Raw genomic sequence first — 6000 nt, forward strand, 5'->3', positions numbered from 1 at the left:
CCCAGCCAAGCAGCAGGCCAGATGCCAGGCACTGAATACCAGGGAGAACCCGCACTCATCTTGGAAAGTCTTATCCTAGGACTGCTGTGGCTCCTGCTTTTATGGTGTCAAGGCATCTCAGAGAGCGTCACAGACATCTGAGCTCCGTGTTTTCCAATCACGGTCTCATACAAGTTTCTGGGATCTGAACCTTGCTCAGTAAACAGTCAAGCCAACAGAAGCTGCTGACCTTTCTTGTGCACTTACACACTAGACAGCGCACTTGCCCCTCTGTAGAAATGACTCTCTCCAAATTGTGTGATGCTCTTCTTAGTCCCATCTTGCACACAGACAGGTTAAGTACCAAATACGCGGTGAGTAAATGAATCCACTGGTTTGCAAAACATCTACACAAGGTAAGAGCCTTACATCAAAGCTCCTAGCACTGCCCCTAGTCCCTGATAGGCGATTAGCACTGAAGAGGTATGTTTCCAATGTCCAGAGGGAGATACTAGTCAGACCTTTGCTTTCATCCTTCCAGGCTACATCTTTCTGTTTACTACAGTTTTTATCCATTCATGCCATGTTGTGAATATTAATATAACTATTGTTTTAAAAGAGTTATTGTAGAACTGTTTTGAAGAAGAACCTCAGGATTATGTGTTTGAGATTATTCCAGGTTGCTATTTGTCGCTTTAGTTCATTGGCTTTAACAGCTATGTAGTATTCTCTCATTACACCACAGCGTTTTGAATTGAGTTTCAGGTACACAACATAATGATTTGATTATTGCGTACATTTGGAAAATGACTGCCACAATACATCTAGTTACTATCTGTCACCATACATAGTTACAAAAATTGTTCTTGTGATGAGAACTTGTCAGATCTACTCTCTTAGCAACTTTCAAAAATGCAGCACAGCATTACTAACTACAGTGGCTGTGCTGTGCTCAACACCCCCAGGACTTTTATTTTGTAGCTGCAAGTTCGTGCCTTTTGACTTCCTTTACTCCTTTTGCCAACCTTCTACCCCCTGCCATTGGGAACCACCAATGTTTTCACTGTATCTATGTGCTTGGTGTTTTGTTTTTTTTACTTTTAAAGACTCCACATGTAAGTGGGAACTTGTTATTTGTCTTCCTCTGTCTGACTTATTTTACTTAGTGTGATGCCCTTGAGGTACCCATGTTGTAACAAGTGGCAAGATTCCATTATTTTTTGATGGCTGAATAATATTCAATTATATATATATGATGGGATATGTGTGTATATATTTATATATGTATATTTATATTCAATATATTATTTATATTCAATATAAACTTATTTTTATTTAACATATGTATATATACACATATACATATATATGATGGGATATGTATGAATACATCTATATATACATGTATATGAAAATTTTTTTATTCATTCATCCAACAATGGACTTTTAGGTTGGCTCTATGTCTTGGTTATTATTGTAAATGATGCTGCAGGGAACATAGGGGTGCATGTGTCTTTTCAAGTTAGTGTCTTGTTTTCTTCAGGTAAATACCTGGAAGTGGAAGTGCTGGAATATATGGAGTTCTGTTTTTACACTATCATTTCTTTACCCATTTCCACACTGATGAAAATTTGTTACTTATCTTCCTTTTTCCCTTTGTAATTTTTTAAAAAATTATAAAGCATTAGTATAGTACTACAAGTGAGGATTGTGCCAGCACTTAAATGAATTATATCATATTTACAATTAGATGATCTGTAGTGACTTCTCATAGACTTGTATGAATGAAAGACTGGACTTTAACTGAAAGCTGCAGGAATGAATGGTTCAGATGGGTTTGTAACAAGCTGATTCAAACTTCTCTAAGAAGAAAAATTAAGACCACTTATTTGAAACCAAAGATGAAGCCACAGCTTCCAATGTGCTTTCTCATTAGTTCTTTTTTCCACTTTGAATTTAACATTTATTGTATTTTTTCCATTACCCTTTAGTCCCCTCATACCTACCCTCCCAGCAATCTGCACACTGATGTCTGTGTCTGTGAGTTTTCTTCCTTTTTGCTTCATCTCTCCACCCCTTACCTTGCACTCACATGCTGTGATCTGCTCTCCATCTATGAGTCTGTCCTGATTTTCCTTGTTAGTTGAGTTTGCTCATTAGATTCCACATGTGAGTTAAATTGTATGGTATTTGTCTTTTTCTGACTGACTTATTTAATTTAGCACAATGCTCTCCAGGTTCATGTATACTGTCTCAAATGGTAAACTCCCCTTTAACTGCCCAGTAGTATTCCATTGTGTTAATGTCCCATAGTTATTTTATCTACTCATCTACTGATGGAAAGACACTTGGTTGCTTCCATATCTTGGTGACTGTAAGTAATGCTGTAATGAACATAAGAGGTGCTTATGTTCTTTTCAATTAGTATTTTGGGTTCCTTTGGATAAATTCCCAGAAGTAGGATCACTGGGTCAAAAGGCAGATCCATTTCTAATTTTTTGAGCTCTCTCCATACTGCTTTCCACAGTGGCTACACCAGTCTGCATTCCCACAAATAGTGGAAAAGAATTCCCCTTTCTCCACGTCCTCACTAACACTTGCTGTTTGTTGATTAATTGATAATAGCCATTCTGAAAGGTCTGAGGTGGTATCTCATTGTGGTTTTTATTTGTGTTTCTCTGACAGTTAGTGATGTTGAGTATCTTCTCTTCTGTCTGTTGGCCATGTGGGTATACTCTTCGGGGATCTGAACTATCTATTCAGATCCTTAACCCATTTTTAATTGGGTTGTTTGTTTGTTTTTGGTGTTGAGTTTTGTAAGTACTTTATAAATTTTGAATATTAACCCTTTGTCAGATATATCTGTGAATATGTTCTCCCATTCCACAGGTTTTCTTTTTATTTTGTTGATGATTTCCTTTGCTGTGCAAAACCTTTTCAGTTTGATGTAGTCCTGTTTGTTTATTTTTTCTTTTGTTTCCCTTGCCTGGGGAGATCTATGAGATAAAGAACTGTTTTGAATAATGTCTGAAATTTTGCTGCCTATGTTTTTCTTTTAGGATTTTTATGGTTTGGGGTCTAACATAAAAGTTTTTGACCCATTTTGAGTTTATTTTTGTGTGTGGTGTAAGAAGGTGATCTAGTGTCATTTTTCTGAAGGTTTCTGTCCAATTTTCCTGGCACCATTTATTGACTACACTATCTTTATCCCATTGTACATGCATGGTTCCTCTTCCAAATATTAATTGACTATAAAGGAATGGAGAATTTCTGAGTTCCCTATTCTGTTCCATTGATCTATGTGTCTGTTTTTATGCCAATACCATGATGTTTTGATTACTATCGCCTTGTACTATAGTTTGATATTGGGTAGTGTGATTCTACCAACTTTGTTCTTTCTCAGGATTGCTGTTGCTGTGTGGGACCTTATATGGTTCATATAAATTTTTGAAATATTAGTTCTAGTTCTGTGAAATACATCATTGGAATCTTCATAGGAATTGCACTGAATGGATATATTGCTTTGGGTATTATGAACATTTTAAAAATGTTAATTCTCTAAAATGTAAAGCAGTGTAGTGTTATTTGAAAGTAGATCTGAATCACTTGGAAATGTAAATTGTAAACTCTTTGGCAACCACTTAATAAGTTTAGAAAAAGAAATATAATTGATATGCTAAAACAGAACAGAAAATAAAATTCTAGAAAATAATCAATTAAAGTAGAAAAGGAGGGAAAGAGAAAAGAAAACCCAACAGTAATAAATATGATAGATATTAATCTGTATAAATAATCATTTTTAATGCCAATGTACTAATTAAAAGACAGAGGCTGTCACAGAGACTTAAAAAAAATAAGATCTCTTTCAGATTGTTCATTGTTCATGTATAAAAAGACAGCTAATTTTTGTTGTGTTCATCTTTGTACCTTCCTAAAATTTTGCTGAATTCATTTACTAGTTCTAACAATTTGTGTGTATGTGAAAGCTTCAGAGTTTTCTACATATGAGATAATGTCATCTATGAAAATAAATTCTTTCAGTTGTGCATCAAAAAGAATAAATTAGAGACACTCGGGAATGAATTTACCCAAGGAGGTGAAGGAAATATATACTGCAAACTATAAACTATGGTTGAAAGAAGCTAAAGAAGGCACAAGTAAATAGAAAGATATTTTCTGTTCATGGACTAGAGGACTTAATATTTTTAAAATGACCATAGTAGTTAAAGTGGTTCAGCACAATCAAGATTCAAATGGCATTTTTTACAGAAGTTGAAAATATAATTCTAAAATTCACATGTGACAAAAAATGATTCTAAATATCCAGAACAATCTTGAGAAATATAAGCAAAACTGGAAGCCTCCTACTTCCTCATTTCAAACCATATTACAAAACTACAATAATCAAAATAATATGGCACTGACATAAAACCAGACATACAGACTGATGGAACAGACATAGAGAGCCCAGATATAAACCCAGATATATATTGTCAAATGATCTTCAACAAGGGTGTCAATATTACAAAATAGGGAACAACAAAGGTGCTTGGAAAAGAAACATCTACACATAAAAGAATGAAATTGTACCCTTATCTTATACTATATATAAAAACCAGGGCGGGGTCAGAGCAGGGAAATGGCGGTCCCCTCTGCTGCCTCATGCCGCTGGGGCCTGCTAGGTCAGTCTTACCGCCCACTCCCTCGCTGGTCTATCTGGGCACGAATGCCCACCACAGTCAACCCACCACCCTGTGCCCTTGCTGGGTTGGCCAGTCGCTCACTGGGTCATTCACTGGGTCCGCCCGTTGCAACCCCATGCCTGGGATTTGTGCACCTGAGTCCATCTGACTGAGTTTTGCTGTGCAACCCCACTCTGCCAGCTGCTGGCTTCGCCCCTCTTACCAGGACCTTTGGCTCTGGGAGCTGATATTTATATGTATTCAGCAACAAAATACATGAATGGCCACAGCGATGTTGTAATGGGCTTAGTGTCTGTAAATTCTGAAAGCCCCCATGATAGGCTTTGATTCTTGCAAAATTCTCTTGGACCAGTCCCTTCTCCTTTTGACTGTTATCTCTGCAATTGAGGCCTGAAGACTCTACAAATCCGAATGCAGAAACATTTTGAAAATGGAATGGCAGTTGCCCAGTTTCTGGAATCAAATCCTCTGGTACAAAAGGTCATTTATCCTGGGCTGCCCTCTCACTCCCAGTAGGAGCTGGCCCTGCGTCAGTGCACTGGGTGCCCCGGGATGGTCACCTTTTACATTAAGGGTGCTCTTCAGCACGCTGAGACTTTCCTGAAAAACCTGAAGTTATTTACTCTGGCTGAGAGCTTGGGTGGATATGAGAGTCTTGTTGAGCTTCCGGCAATTATGACCCACGCATCAGTGCCTAAGAGCCAAAGAGGTATACTTTGGATGAGTGACTCGCTGGTTCAACTCTCTGTGGGCTTGGAGGATAAAGAAGACCTATTGGAAGATAGAGATGAAGCTTTGAAGGCAGCACATCCTCCCAATGTACGCTGAGCCTAGCACGTTGAACTGCCGTGAGAAGTCGCTTCCTGAGGGATCATCAAATCAGAATAATTGAAGGGACCATGAATGAACTTTTGCAGAATTTTCAAGTGAAAAATTTAAGGCACCTCATTACCTTTCACAGCTATAATCCTCCAGGGATCATCCCTGTTGAAAACAGTTTCCTCTTTCCCTTACTGTCATTGACAGGTGAATTCTGTTAGTATTTTTTTGTTAATTTTGGTATCCATTTGCCTCTTAAAGAGGTAAAATTCAGGTTGCTTTTGGGGATTGTGCTCTTTTTTCCTCATAGCTTAAGATTTATATTGATCATGTTTACAGTATGGTGATAATTCACTTTTGGTGTTTTCTCAAGAATTTAAATTATTAAATGAATGTTTTTAAATAAAAAAACCCCGACTTACACTAAACTAAAGGCTTAAACATAAGACTTGAAACTATAAAACTCTGAAAGAAAACATAAAGAAAAAACTTCACAACA

General features: G+C 37.2%; 1 pseudogene; it reads left to right on the forward strand.

Annotated features, from left to right (window-relative positions):
• Nucleotides 1-4057: 4057 nt before the first annotated feature.
• On the forward strand, nt 4058-5781 carry LOC119042517 (cystathionine gamma-lyase-like; annotated as a pseudogene).
• The last annotated feature ends 219 nt before the right edge of the window (nt 5782-6000 follow it).

The sequence above is a fragment of the Artibeus jamaicensis genome, unplaced genomic scaffold (assembly GCF_021234435.1).
Source record: "Artibeus jamaicensis isolate MK-2021 breed Jamaican fruit bat unplaced genomic scaffold, CSHL_Jam_final scaffold_1019, whole genome shotgun sequence".
NCBI classification, from domain to species: Eukaryota; Metazoa; Chordata; class Mammalia; order Chiroptera; family Phyllostomidae; genus Artibeus; species Artibeus jamaicensis.